Source organism: Arachis stenosperma, chromosome 3, assembly GCF_014773155.1.
Source record: "Arachis stenosperma cultivar V10309 chromosome 3, arast.V10309.gnm1.PFL2, whole genome shotgun sequence".
Taxonomy (NCBI): Eukaryota; Viridiplantae; Streptophyta; class Magnoliopsida; order Fabales; family Fabaceae; genus Arachis; species Arachis stenosperma.
Window position 1 is genome coordinate 20,435,254 of NC_080379.1, and position 15,937 is coordinate 20,451,190.

General features: G+C 41.5%; 1 non-coding gene across 1 annotated transcript; it reads right to left on the reverse strand.

The window, feature by feature from the left end:
• Positions 1 to 478: 478 nt before the first annotated feature.
• On the reverse strand, positions 479 to 582 carry LOC130972079 (small nucleolar RNA R71). Its single transcript, XR_009083279.1, has one exon. It is a non-coding gene; the product is annotated as a small nucleolar RNA R71 (small nucleolar RNA).
• Positions 583 to 15,937: the final 15,355 nt, after the last annotated feature.

The window sequence follows — 15,937 nt, forward strand, 5'->3', positions numbered from 1 at the left end:
GGACTTTGAAGAGAAAATTAAGAGAAGCTAAATTACAGCAATCCAGAAACAACCTTTCAGAAATTTTCGAACAAGAGAAGGAGATGGCAGCCGAAAATAATAATAATGCAAGGAGAATGCTTGGTGACTTCACAAAGCCAACGTCCAAGTTGATGGAAGAAGCATCTCCATTCCTGCCATTGGAGCCAACAACTTTGAGCTGAAACCTCAGCTAGTTGCCTTAATGCAACAAAACTGCAAGTTTTATGGACTTCCATCTGAAGACCCTTATCAGTTTTTAACTGAGTTCTTGCAGATCTGTGAGACTGTAAAGACGAATGGAGTTGATCCTGAAGTCTACAGACTCATGCTTTTCCCTTTTGCTGTAAGAGACAGAGCTAGAATATGGTTGGATTCACAACCCAAGGATAGCCTGGACTCCTGGAATAAGCTGGTCACTACCTTCTTGGATAAATTCTTTCCTCCTCAAAAGCTGAGCAAGTTGAGAGTGGATGTTCAAACCTTCAAACAAAAAGATGGTGAATCCCTCTATGAAGCTTGGGAAAGATACAAGCAGCTGACCAAAAGATGTCCATCTGACATGTTTTCAGAATGGACCATATTAGATATATTCTATTATGATCTATCTGAATTTTCGAAAATGTCATTGGACCATTCTGCAGGTGGATCTATTCACCTAAAGAAAACGCCTGAAGAGGCTCAAGAACTCATTGATATGGTTGCAAACAACCAATTCATGTACACTTCTGAGAGGAATTCCGTGAATAATAGGATACCTCAGAAGAAAGGAGTTCTTGAAATTGATGCTCTGAATGCCATATTGGCTCAGAACAAGGTGTTGACTCAACAGGTCAACATGATCTCTCAAAATCTGAATGGATGGCAACATGCATCCAACAGTACTAGAGAGGCAACTTCTGAAGAAGCTTATGATCCTGAGAACCCTGCCATGGCAGAGGTTAATTACATGGGTGAACCTTATGGAAACACCTATAACTCATCATGGAGAAATCATCCAAATTTCTCATGGAAGGATCAATAAAAGCCTCAACAAGGCTTTAACAATGGTGGACGCAATAGGCTGAGCAATAGCAAGCCATATCCATCATCTTCTCAGCAACAGACAGAGAATTCTGAACAAAACACTTCTAATTTAGCCAATATAGTCTCTGATCTGTCAAAGGCCACTTTCAGTTTCATGAGTGAAACAAGATCCTCCATCAGAAATCGGGAGGCACAAGTGGGCCAGCTGAGTAAGAAAGTCATTGAAACTCCTCCCAGTATTCTCCCAAATAATACAGAAGAGAATCCAAAAGGAGAGTGCAAAGCCATTGACATAGTCAATATGGCCGAATGCACAAGGGAGGAGGATGACGAAAATCCTAGTGAGGAAGACCTCCTGGGACGTCCCTCAAGCAAGAAGGAGTTTCCTATTAAGGATCCAAAGGAATCTGAGGCTCATATAGAGACCATAGAGATTCCATTAAATCTCCTTCTGCCATTCATGAGCTCTGAAGACTATTCTTCCTCAGAAGAGGATGAAGAAGTAACTGGAGAGCAAGTTGCTCAATATTTAGGAGCTATCATGAAGCTGAATGCCAAGTTGTTTGGTAATGAGACTTGGGAAAGTGAACCTCCCTTGCTCATTAATGAACTGGATACTTGGATTCAGAAAATTCTACCTCAAAAGAAGCAAGATCCTGGCAAGTTCTTAATACCTTGTACCATAGGCACCATGATCTTTGAAAAAGCTCTGTGTGATCTAGGGTCAGGGATAAATCTTATGTCACTCTCTGTAATGGAGAAGCTGGGGATCATTGAGGTACAACCTGCCTTGTTCTCATTACAATTGGCAGACAAGTCATTGAGACAGCCTTATGGAATAGTAGAGGACGTGCTAGTAAAGGTTGAAGGCCTTTACATCCCTGCTGATTTCATAATCTTAGACACTAGGAAGGAAGAGGATGATTACATCATCCTTGGAAGACCTTTCCTAGCCACAGCAGGAGCTGTGATAGATGTCAACAGAGGTGAATTAGTCCTTCAATTGAATGGGGACTACCTTGTGTTTAAGGCACATGGCCATACCTCTGTGACAGAAGAGAGTAAGCATGAAGAGCTTCTCTCAGTTCAGAGTCAAGAAGAGCCCACACAGTCAAACTCTAAGTTTGGTGTTGTGAGGCCACAACCAAACTCTAAGTTTGGTGTTAAGACCCCGTATCCAAACTCTAAGTTTGGTGTTGGGACTACACAACATTGACCTGATCACCTTGTGGCTCCATGAGGGCCACTGTCAAGCTATTGACATTAAAGAAGCGCTTGTTGGGAGGTAATCCAATTTTATTTATCTAATTTTTATTTTATTTTATTGTTATTTTGTGTTTTATTAGGTACATGATCATGAGGAGTCACGAAAAAATCATAAAAAATTAAAAACAGAGTCAAAAACAGCAGAAGAAAAAATTTTCACCCTGGAGGACGCACAGGCTGGCGTTCAACGCCAGTAAGATGCATCTGGCCGGCGTTCAACGCCAGAACAGAGCATCATTCTGGCCCTGAACGCCAGAAACAAGCAACATTCTGGCGCTGAACGCCAGGAATGTGCCCAGAGAGGAAAAACTGGCGCTGAACGCCAGTAACAAGCATGAAACTGGCGTTCAACGCCAGAAACATGCTTTACATGGGCGTTGAACGCCCAGAATGTGCACCACTCGGCGTTTAAATGCCAGAATAGTGTGCAAAGGCAATTTACATGCCTATTTGGTGCAGGGATGGAATTCCTTGACACCTCAGGACCTGTGGACCCCACAGGATCACCTCAGGATCTGTGGACCCCACAGGATCCCCACCTAACATATTCCCACCTTACCTTCTAATCCTAATCACACTCTCCTATTCCCCATGTCACACTTCCCAACAACTTTCACCAATCACCTCAATTCCTCTTCCCAATCAACACCTTCACCACTCACATCCATTCCCTCTTCCCCATAAACCCCACCTACCTTCAAAAATTCAAAAACATTTTCCCACCCATCCCCACCCTAAATGGCCGTATACACACTACCCCCTCTCCCTATAAATACCATTCCATTCTACTTCATTTTCACACAACACAAACCCCTCTTCTCCCACTTAGCCGAACCTACCTCTCTCCCTCTCTACCATATTTTCTTCTTCTTCTTCTTCTCTTCTTTCTTCTCTTGCTCGAGGGTGAGCAATATTTTAAGTTTGGTGTGGTAAAAGCATAAGCTTTTTTGTTTTTCCATTACCATTAATGGCACCTAAGGCTGGAGTATCCTCTAGAAAAGGAAAAGGGAAGACAAAAGCTTCCACTTCCGAGTCATGGGAGATGGAAAGATTCATCTCCAAGAGCCATCAAGACCACTTCTATGATGTTGTGGCAAAAAAGAAGGTGATCCCTGAGGTCCCTTTCAAGCTCAAGAAAAATGAGTATCCGGAGATCCGACATGAAGTCCGAAGAAGAGGTTGGGAAGTCCTAACCAATCCCATGCAACAAGTCGGAATCTTAATGGTTCAAGAGTTCTATGCCAATGCATGGATCAATAGGAACCATGATCAAGGTATGAACCCGAGTCCAAAGAACTATCTTACAATGGTTCGGGGGAAATACTTAGATTTTAGTCCGGAAAATGTGAGGTTGGCATTCCACTTGCCCATGATGCAAGGAGATGAACACCCCTACACTAGAAGGGTCAACTTTGATCAAAGGTTGGACCAAGTCCTTATGGACATTTGTGTGGAAGGAGCTCAATGGAAGAGAGACTCCAAAGGCAAGCCAGTCCAACTAAGAAGACTGGACCTCAAGCCTGTGGCTAGAGGATGGTTGGAGTTCATTCAACGCTCCATCATTCCCACTAGCAACCGATCTGAAGTTACTGTGGATCGGGCAATCATGATTCATGGCATCATGATTGGAGAGGAAGTAGAAGTTCATGAGGTCATCTCCAATGAAATCTATAAAATAGCCGACAAGCCTTCACCCATGGCACGGCTAGCTTTTCCTCACTTTATTTGCCATCTATGTTACTCAGCTGGAGTTATCATAGAAGGAGACATCCTCATTGAAGAGGATAAGCCCATCACCAAGAAGAGAATGGAGCAAGCAAGAGAGACCCCTCACGGTTCTCAAGAAATGCATGAGGAAGCTCATCATCAAGAAATTCCTGAGATGCCTCAAGGGATGCACTTTTCTCCAAACAACTATTGGGAACAACTCAACACTTCCTTAGAAGATTTGAGCCACAATGTTGAACAATTAAGGGTGGAACATCATGAGCACTCCATCATTCTCCAAGAAATAAGAGAAGATCAAAGAGCAATGAGGGAGGAGCAACAAAGGCAAGGAAGGGACATAGAAGAGCTTAAGAACATCATTGGTCCTTCAAGAAGAAGACGCCACTAAAGGTGGATTCATTCCTTGTTCTTTATTTCTTTCTGTTTTTGGTTTTTAATGTTGTGTTTATCTATGTTTTATGTCTCTACTTCATGATCATTAGTATGTAACCATGCCTTAAAGCTATGAATAAAATCCATTAATCCTTCACCTCTCTTAAATGAAAAATGTTTTAATTCAAAAGAACAAGAAGTACATGAATTTCGAATTTATTCTTGAATTTAATTTAATTATATTGATGTGGTGACAATACTTTTGTTTTCTGAATGAATGCTTGAACAGTGCATATGTCTTTTGATCTTGTTGTTTATGAATGTTAAAATTGTTGGCTCTTGAAATAATGATGAACAAAGAGAAATGTTATTGAGGATCTAAAAAATCATGAAATTTATTCTTGAAGCAAGAAAAAGCAGTGAACAAGAAGAAGCTTGCGAAAAAAAAAAAGTGTGGCGAAAAAAAAAAGAAAAAGAAAAAGCAAGCAGAAAAAGCCAATGGCCCTTAAAACCAAAAGGCAAGGGTAAAAAGGATCCAAGGCTTTGAGCATCAATGGATAGGAGGGCCCAAGGAAATAAAATCCAGGTCTAAGCGGCTAAATCAAGCTGTCCCTAACCATGTGCTTGTGTCATGAAGGTCCAAGTGAAAAGCTTGAGACTGAGTGGTTAAAGTCGTGATCCAAAGCAAAAAAGAGTGTGCTTAAGAGCTCTGGACACCTCTAACTGGGGACTCTAGCAAAGCTGAGTCACAATCTGAAAAGGTTCACCCAGTTATGTGTCTGTGGCATTTATGTATCCGGTGGTAATACTGGAAAACAAAATGCTTGGGGCCACGGCCAAGACTCATAAGTAGCTGTGTTTAAGAATCAACATGCTTAACTAGGAAAATCAATAACACTATTCGAAATTCTAAGTTCCTAAGAGACGCCAATCATTCTAAACTACAAAGGAGAAAGTGAGATGCCAAAACTGTTCAGAAGCAAAAAGCTACAAGTCCCGCTCATCTAATTACAATTAATATTCATTGATATTCTGGAATTTATAGTATATTCTCTTCTTTTTATCCTATTTTGATTTTTAGTTTCGTGGGGACAAGCAACAATTTAAGTTTGGTGTTGTGATGAGCGGATAATTTATACGCTTTTTGGCATTGTTTTTAGGTAGTTTTTAGTAAGTTCAAGCTACTTTTAGGGATGTTTTCATTAGTTTTTATGTTAAATTCACATTTCTGGACTTTACTAGAAGTTTGGGTGTTTTTCTGTGATTTCAGGTAATTTCTGGCTGAAATTGAGGGACTTGAGCAAAACTCTGAAAAAGGCTGACAAAAGGACTGCTGATGCTGTTGGAATCTGACCTCCCTGCACTCGAAATGGATTTTTTGGAGCTACAGAACTCCAATTGGCGCGATCCCAACGGCGTTGGAAAGTAGACATCCAGAGCTTTCTAGCAATATATAATAGTCCATACTTTATTCGGAAATTGACGACGTAACTTGGCGTTGAACGCCAAGTACATGCTGCTGTCTGGAGTTAAACGCCAGAAAAACGTCATGATCCGGAGTTGAACGCCCAAAACACGTCATAACTCGGAGTTCAACTCCAGGAGAAGCCTCAGCTCGTGGATTGATCAAGCTCAGTCCAAACATACACCAAGTGGGCCCCGGAAGTGGATTTATGCATCAATTACTTACTCATGTAAACCCTAGGAGCTAGTCTATTATAAATAGAACATTTAACTATTGTATTAGACATCTTTTGACAGTTTAATCTCTTGACTGTTTAGCCTTTGATTATTCGGTCTCTTGATCACTCAGGGGGCTGGCTATTCGGCCATGCCTGAACCTTTTACTTATGTATTTTCAACGGTGGAGTTTCTGCACACCATAGATTAAGGGTGTGGAGCTCTGCTGTACCTCAAGTTTCAATACAATTACTATTACTTTTCATTCAATTCTCTCTTATTCTTATTCCAAGATATATGTTGCACAACACTTTGATGAATGTGATGATCCGTGACACTCATCATCATTCTCACCCATGAACGCGCGTTACTGACAACCACTTCCGTTCTACCTTAGGCCGGGCGCATATCTCTTAGATTCCCCAACAGGATCTTCGTGGTATAAGCTAGATGGATGGCGGCATTCATGAGGATCCGGAAGTCTAACCTTGTCTGTGGTATTCCGAGTAGGATCTTGGGAATCCGGAAAGTCTAACCTTGTCTGTGGTATTCCGAGTAGGATTCCGGTATTGAATGACTGTGACGAGCTTCAAACTCCTGAAGGCTGGGCGTTAGTGACAAACGCAAAAGAATCAATGGATTCTATTCCAACCTGATTGAGAACCGACAGATGATTAGCCGTGCTGTAACAGAGCATTTGGACCATTTTCACTGAGAGGATGGGATGTAGCTATCAACCAAGGGTGATGCCTCCAGACGATTAGCCGTGCAGTGACAGCGCATAGGACCATTTTCCCGAGAGGATTAAAAGTAGCCATTGATGATAGTGATGCCCTACATACAGCTTGCCATGGAAAGGAGTAAGAAGGATTGAAGGAAGAGTGAGTAGTGAAGTAGAGTCTCAAGAGGAACACAGCATCTCCATACACCTATCTGAAATTCCCACTATTGATTTACATAAGTATTTCTATCCTTTTTATTTTCTTTTTATTATAAATTTTCGAAACCATAAACCAATTTAATCTGCCTAACTGAGATTTACAAGGTGACCATAGCTTGCTTCATACCAACAATCTCTATGGGATCGACCCTTAGTCACGTAAGGTTTATTACTTGGACGACCCAGTACACTTGCTGGTTAGTTGAACGGAGTTGTGAATTCAACCGGTGCCATAATAATGATTTCATACAAGTACAAAAGAATATGGATCACAATTTCGTCCACCAAGTTTTCTCTCTAAAATTGTGATCTTTGTCTTGCTTAATTCTATATTTCCATTATTTGATGTGTGCATACACTTATATGATTGAGGCCTTTGTTTCACTGAGCTTACATACTGGTGCGCGGAATTGTGATCATCAATGGCGCCATCAACATGGTACGCTCAATTGCAGTCCCAACTCTTTATCACAACTTCGCACAACTAATCAGCAAGTGCACTGGGTCGTCCAAGTAATAAACCTTACGCGAGTAAGGGTTGATCCCACGGAGATTGTGGGTATGAAGCAAGCTATGGTCATCTTGTAAATCTCAGTCAGGCAGATTCAAATGGTTATGGATGATATATGAATAAAGCATAAAATAAAGATAGAGATACTTATGTAATTCATTGGTGAGAATTTCAAATAAGCGTATGGAGATGCTTTGTCCCTTCCGTCTCTCTGCTTTCCTACTGTCTTCATCCAATCCTTCTTACTCCTTTCCATGGCAAGCTGTATGTTGGGCATCACCGTTGTCAGTGGCTACAGTCCCGTCCTCTCAGTGAAAATGTTCAACGCGCTCTGTCATAGCACGGCTAATCATCTGTCGGTTCTCAATCAGGTTGGAATAGAATCTAGTGATTCTTTTGTGTCTGTCACTAACGCCCAGCCTTCAGGAGTTTGAAGCTCGTCATAATCATTCAATCCTTGAATCCTACTCAGAATACCACAGACAAGGTTTAGACCTTCCGGATTCTCTTGAATGCCGCCATCAATTCTAGCTTATACCACGAAGAATCCGATTAAGGGATCCAAGAGATATCCACTCAATATAAAGTAGAACGGAGGTGGTTGTCAGGCACACGTTCATAGGTGAGAATGATGATGAGTGTCACGGATCATCACATTCATCAAGTTGAGGAACAAGTGATATCTTAGAACAAGAATAAGCCGAATTGAATAGAAGAACAATAGTAATTGCATTAATACTCGAGGTACAGCAGAGCTCCACACCTTAATCTATGGTGTGTAGAAACTCCACCGTTGAAAATACATAAGAACAAGGTCTAGGCATGGCCGTGAGGCCAGCCCCATGATCTAAGATAGCATAAGACTGATCAAAGATAGCTACCAAGATGAGAATACAATAGTAAAAGGTCCTATTTGTAGAGAACTAGTAGCTTAGGGTTTACAAAGATGAGTAAATGACATAAAAATCTACTTCCGGGCCCACTTGGTGTGTGCTTGGGCTGAGCATTGAAGCTTCTATGTGTAGAGACTTTTCTTGGAGTTAAACGCCAGCTTTTGTGCCAGTTTGGGCGTGTAACTCCCATTCTTGTGCCAGTTCCGGCGTTTAACGCCGGGCAGTTTTGAGCTGAATTGGAACGCCGGTTTGGGCCATCAAATCTCGGACAAAGTATGGACTATTATACATTTCTGGAAAGCCCAGGATGTCTACTTTCCAACGCAGTTAAGAGAGTTCCAATTGAGCTTCTGTAGCTCCAGAAAATCTACTTCGAGTGCAGGGAGGTCAGAATCCAACAGCATCTGCAGTCCTTTTCAGCCTCTGAATCAGATTTTTGCTCAGGTCCCTCAATTTCAGCCAGAAAATACCTGAAATCACAGAAAAACATACAAACTCATAGTAAAGTCCAGAAAAGTGAATTTTAACTAAAAAAAATAAAAATATAATAAAAACTAACTGAAACATACTAAAAACATACTAAAAACAATGCCAAAAAACGTATAAATTATCCGCTCATCACAACACCAAACTTAAATTGTTGCTTGTCCCCAAGCAACTGAAAATCAAATAAGATAAAAAGAAGAGAATATGCAATGAATTCCAAAAACATCTATGAAGATCAGTATTAATTAGATGAGCGGGGCTTTTAGCTTTTTGCCTCTGAACAGTTTTGGCATCTCATTTTATCCTTTGAAATTCAGAATGATTGGCTTCTATAGGAACTCAGAATCTAGATAGTGTTATTGATTCTCCTAGTTAAGTATGATGATTCTTGAACATAGCTACTTTATGAGTCTTGGCCGTGGCCCAAAGCACTCTGTCTTCCAGTATTACCACCGGATACATACATGCCACACACACATAATTGGGTGAACCTTTTCAGATTGTGACTCAGCTTTGCTAGAGTCCCCAATTAGAGGTGTCCAGGGTTCTTAAGCACACTCTTTTTGCCTTGGATCACAACTTTATTTCTTTCTCTTCTTTTTTTTTCTTTTCGTTTTTTTTTTGAATATTCACTGCTTTTTCTTGCTTCAAGAATCATTTTGATGATTTTTCAGATCCTCAGTAACATGTCTCCTTTTTCATCATTCTTTCAAGAGCCAACAATTTTAACATTCATGAACCAGAAATTCAAAAGACATATGCACTGTTCAAGCATACACTCAGAAAACAAAAGTGTTGCCACCACATCGAAATAATTAATCTGTTATAAAATTCAAAATTCATGCAATTCTTCTCTTTTTCAATTAAGAACATTTTTTATTTAAGAGAGGTGATGGATTCATAGGACATTCATAACTTTAAGGCATAGACACTAAGACACTAATGATCATAAGACACAAACATGGATAAACATAAGTATAAAATTCGAAAAACAGAAAAATAAAGAACAAGGAGATTAAAGAACGGGTCCACCTTAGTGATGGCGGCTTGTTCTTTCTCTTGAAGGTCTTATGGAGTGCTTGAGCTCCTCAATGTCTCTTCCTTGTCTTTGTTGCTCCTCTCTCATGATTCTTTGATCTTCTCTAATTTCATGGAGGAGGATGGAATGTTCTTGATGCTCCACCCTTAGTTGTCCCATGTTGGAACTCAATTCTCCTAGGGAGGTGTTGATTTGCTCCCAATAGTTTTGTGGAGGAAAGTACATCCCTTGAGGTATCTCAGGGATTTCATGATGAGTGGGGTCTCTTGTTTGCTCCATCCTTTTCTTAGTCATGGGCTTGTCCTCATCAATGAGGATGTCTCCTTCTATGTCCACTCCAACTGAATAACAGAGGTGACAAATGAGATGAGGAAAGGCTAACCTTGCCAAGGTAGAAGACTTGTCCGCCACCTTATAGAGTTCTTGGGCTATAACCTCATGAACTTCCACTTCCTCTCCAACCATGATACTATGAATCATGATGGCCCGGTCTATAGTAACTTCGGACCGGTTGCTAGTGGGAATGATTGAGCGTTGGATAAACTCCAACCATCCTCTAGCCACGGGCTTGAGGTCATGCCTTCTCAATTGAACCGGCTTCCCTCTTGAATCTCTCTTCCATTGGGCGCCCTCTTCACAAATGTCAGTGAGGACTTGGTCCAACCTTTGATCAAAGTTGACCCTTTTTGAGTTTGAAAGGGACCTCAAAGATCACCTTCTTCAAGGCCACAACTTCATAGAAGTGGTCTTGATGCACCCTTGAGATGAATCTCTCCATCTCCCATGACTCGGAGGTGAAAGCTTTTGCCTTCTCTTTCCTCTTTCTAGAGGTTTCTCCGGCCTTGGATGCCATAAATGGTTATGGAAAAACAAAAAGCAATGCTTTTGCCACACCAAACTTAAAAGGGTTGCTCGTCCTCGAGCAAAAGAAGAGAGAAGAGAGTAGAAGAAGAAGAAATGGAGGAGATGTAGGTGGCTTTGTGGTTCGGCCAAAAGGGGGAGAAGTAGTGTTTAGGGTGTGTGAAAATGAAAGAGTGAAGATGGGTTTATATAGGGGTGAAGAGAGGGGTAGGGTTCGGCCATTATGGGTGGGTTTGGGTGGGAAAGTGGTTTGAATTTGAATGGTGAGGTAGGTGGGGTTTTATGAAGGATGGGTGTGAGTGGTGAAGAGAAAGATGGGATTTGATAGGTGAAGGGTTTTTGGGGAAGAGGTGTTAAGGTGATTGGTGAATGGGTGAAGAAGAAGAGAGAGTGGTGGGGTAGGTGGGGATCCTGTGGGGTCCACAGATCCTGAGGTGTCAAGGAAAATTCCTCTATGCACCAAGTGGCGAGCAAAAATGCTCTTTATGCCAATTCTGGCGTTATGGAGTGCTTGAGCTCCTCAATGTCTCTTCCTTGCCTTTGTTGCTCCTCTCTCATGATTCTTTGATCTTCTCTAATTTCATGGAGGAGGATGGAATGTTCTTGGTGCTCCACCCTTAGTTGTCCCATGTTGGAACTCAATTCTCCTAGGAAGGTGTTGATTTGCTCCCAATAGTTTTGTGGAGGAAAGTGCATCCCTTGAGGCATCTCAGGGATTTCATGATGAGTGAGATCTCTTGTTTGCTCCATCCTTTTCTTAGTGATGGGCTTGTCCTCATCAATGAGGATGTCTCCCTCTATGTCAATTCCAACTGAATAACAGAGGTGACAAATGAGATGAGGAAAGGCTAACCTTGCCAAGGTAGAGGACTTGTCCGCCACCTTATAAAGTTCTTGGGCTATAACCTCATGAACTTCTACTTCTTCTCCAATCATGATACTATGAATCATGATGGCCCGGTCTATAGTAACTTCGGACCAGTTGCTAGTGGGAATGATTGAGCGTTGGATAAACTCCAACCATCCCCTAGCCACGGGCTTGAGGTCATGCCTTCTTAGTTGAACCGGCTTCCCTCTTGAATCTCTCTTCCATTGAGCGCCCTCTTCACAAATGTCCATGAGGACTTGGTCCAACCTTTGATCAAAGTTGACCCTTCTAGTGTAAGGGTGTTCATCTCCTTGCATTATGGGCAAGTTGAATGCCAACCTTATATTTTCCGGACTAAAATCTAAGCATTTCCCACGAGCCATTGTGAGCCAATTCTTTGGGTCCGGGTTCACACTTTGATCATGGTTCTTGGTGATCCATGCATTGGCATAGAACTCTTGAACCATTAAGATTCTGACTTGTTGAATGGGGTTGGTAAGAACTTCCCAACCTCTTCTTTGGATCTCATGTCGGATCTCCGGATATTCACTCTTTTTGAGTTTGAAAGGGACCTCGGGGATCACCTTCTTCAAGGCCACAACTTCATAGAAGTGGTCTTGATGCACCCTTGAGATGAATCTCTCCATCTCCCATGACTCGGAGGTGGAAGCTTTTGCCTTCCCTTTCCTCTTTCTAGAGGTTTCTCCGGCCTTAGGTGCCATAAATGGTTATGAAAAAACAAAAAGAAATGCTTTTACCACACCAAACTTAGAAGGTTTGCTCATCCTCGAGCAAAAGAAGAAAGAAGATAGTAGAAGAAGAAGAAATGGAGAAGATGGAGGAGGCTTTGTGGTTCGGCCAAGGGGGAGAAGTAGTGTTTAGGTTGTGTGAAAATGAAGGAGTGAAGATGGATTTATATAGGGGTGGAGAGAGGGGTAGGGTTCGGTCATGTATGGGTGGGTTTGGGAGGGAAAGTGGTTTGAATTTGAATGGTGAGGTAGGTGAGGTTTTATGAAGGATGGATGTGAGTGGTAAAGAGAATAGTGGGATTTGATAGGTGAGGGATTTTTGGGGAAGAGGTGTTGAGGTGATTGGTGAATGGGTGAAGAAGTGAGAGAGTGGTGGGGTAGGTGGGGATTTTGTGGGGTCCACAGATCCTGAGGTGTCAAGAAAAATTCATCCATGCACCAAGTGGCGAGCAAAAATGCTCTTTATGCCAATTCTGGCGTTAAACGCCGGGCTGGTACCCCTTTCTGGCATTTAACGCCAGCTTCTTGCCCTTTTCTGGCGTTTAACGCCAGTCTGGTGCCCCTTTCTGGTGTTAAACGCCCAGAATGGTGCCAGACTGGGCGTTAAACGCCCATTTGCTGCCCTTACTGGCGTTTAAACGCCAGCAAGGTTTTCCTCCAAGGTGTGCTGTTTTTCTTTCTGTTTTTCATTCTATTTTTTCTTTTTCAATTGATTTTATGACTTCCCATGATCATCAACCTACAGAAAACATAAAATAACAAAGAAAAATAGATAAATATAACATTGGGTTGCCTCCCAACAAGTGCTTCTTTAATGTCAGTAGCTTGATACTGGGCTCTCATGGAGCCTCACAGATACTCAGAGCAATGTTGGAACCTCCCAACACCAAACTTAGAGTTTGAATGTGGGGGTTCAACACCAAACTTAGAATTTGATTGTGGCCTCCCAACACCAAACTTAGAGTTTGACTGTGGGGGCTCTGTTTGACTCTGTTTTGAGAGAAGCTCTTCATGCTTCCTCTCCATGGTAACAGAGGGATATCCTTGAGTCTTAAACACAAAGGATTCTTCATTCACTTGAATGATCAATTCTCCTCTGTCAATATCAATCACAGCCTTTGCTGTGGCTAGGAAGGGTCTGCTAAGGATGATAGATTAATCCATGCACTTCCCAGTCTCTAGGACTATGAAATCAGCAGGGATGAAATGGTCTTCAACCTTTACCAGAACATCCTTTACCAGTCCATAAGCTTATTTTCTTGAATTGTCTGCCATCTCTAGTGAGATTCTTGCAGCTTGTACCTCAAAGATCCCTAGCTTCTCCATTACAAAGAGAGGCACGAGGTTTATACTTGACCCTAAGTCACATAGAGCCTTCTTAAAGGTCATGGTACCTATGGTACAAGGTATTGAGAACTTCCCAGGGTCCCGTCTCTTTTGAGGTAATTTCTGCCTAGACAAGTCATCTAGTTCTTTGGTGAGTGATGAGCGGATGATTTGTACGCTTTTTGGCATTGTTTTTAGTATGTTTCTAGTAGGATTTAGTTAGTTTTTAGTATATTTTTATTAGTTTTTAATTAAAATTCACTTTTCTGGACTTTACTATGAGTTTGTGTGTTTTTCTGTGATTTCAGGTATTTTCTGGCTGAAATTAAGGGACCTGAGCAAAAATCTGATTCAGAGACTGAAAAGGACAGCAGATGCTGTTGGATTCTGACCTCCCTGCACTCGAAGTGGATTTTCTGGAGCTACAGAAACCCAATTGGCGCGCTCTCAACGGCGTTGGAAAGTAGACATCCTAGGATTTCCAGCAATATATGATAGTCTATACTTTGCTCAAGATTTAATGGCCCAAACCGGCGTTCAAAGTCACCTTTAGAATTCCCAGCGTTAAACGCCGGAACTGGCACCAAAGTGGGAGTTAAACGCCTAAACTGGCACAAAAACTGGCGTTTAACTCAAAGAAGAGTCTCTACACGAAAATGCTTCAATGCTCAGCCCAAGCACACACCAAGTGGGCCCGAAAGTGGATTTTTATGTCATTTACTCATCTTTGTAAACCCTAGGCTACTAGTTCTCTATATATAGGACCTTTTGCTATTTGTATTTTCATCTTTTGATCACTTTAGATCTCTAGATCATCTTTGGACGTCTAGTTCTTAGATCATTGGGAGGCTGGCCTCACGGCCATGCCTAGACCTTGTTCTTATGTATTTTCAACGGTGGAGTTTCTACACACCATAGATTAAGGTGTGGAGCTCTGCTGTGCCTCGAGTATTAATGCAATTACTATTGTTCTTCTATTCAATTCAACTTGTTCTTGTTCCAAGTTATCACTTGTTCTTCAACTTGATGAATGTGATGATCCGTGACACTCATCATCATTCTCACCTATGAACGTGTGACCGTCAATCACCTCCGTTCTACCTTAGATTGGGTAGATATCTCTTGGGTTCTTTAACCAGAATCTTCGTGGTATAAGCTAGAATTGATGACTGCATTCAAGAGAATCCGGAAGGTCTAAACCTTGTCTGTGGTATTCTGAGTAGGATTCAATGATTGAATGACTGTGACGAGCTTCAAACTCGCGATTGTGGGGCGTTAGTGACAGAGGCAAAAGAATCACTGGATTCTATTCCGACATGATCGAGAACCGACAGCTGGATAGCCTGACAAACCCCAATTTGACGGTTTGTTTTGTATTGAATTTAGAGCATCTTGATAGCCTTTTGTCACATTTAGCCTAGGAATTAGCATGATTTTGTTATCTCTCCCGTATTTGTGCTTAAGTGTAAAAACATGCTTTTTAAGCCTTATTTTGATGAATTCTATTTCCTCTTTGATTCCATAAGATGCCTTGATATGTTTGTTAGTAATCTCAGGATGAAATAGGCTAGGCATGGATCAAAGGAAGCAAGGAAGGAAGCATACAAGTGGAGAGAAGCATAAAAAGTCAAAGAAGTAAAGTCAGCCATGCACGCGCACGCGCACATTGCGAAACAGGCCAAGGACGCGCACGCGCACCGTACGCGCACGCGCCGATGATGGCACATGACCTCATTAAGGCAACACGTGCCTGGCGATTTTGGGAAGGTTTCAGCAACCAACTTTGGCGCCAAAATGCATATAAGAGCCAAGGATTGAAGGGGATTGACAGACATTCATACATTCACACACATTCACACCCATAGACTAATTAGAAGTAGTTTCTAGAGAGAGAAACTCTCACTTCTCTCTAGAATTAGGATTTGGATTAGGTTTAGTTCTTAGATTTAGATTTAGATTCATCTTCTTCTACTTCTATCTTCTCAATTCCTTGTTGTTAGATTCATCTTCTTCCATTCTTTTATTGCAACTTCCTTTATGTTGTTCTTATATTTTGTTGTAGATCTAGTATTGTTCCTTCTACTTTCTTCCAATTCAATAAAAGGTAATTCATAATAAATGTGTTTCTTTTGATTGTTGTTGTTAATTCCTTTCAATAAATGTTGTTAGATTCT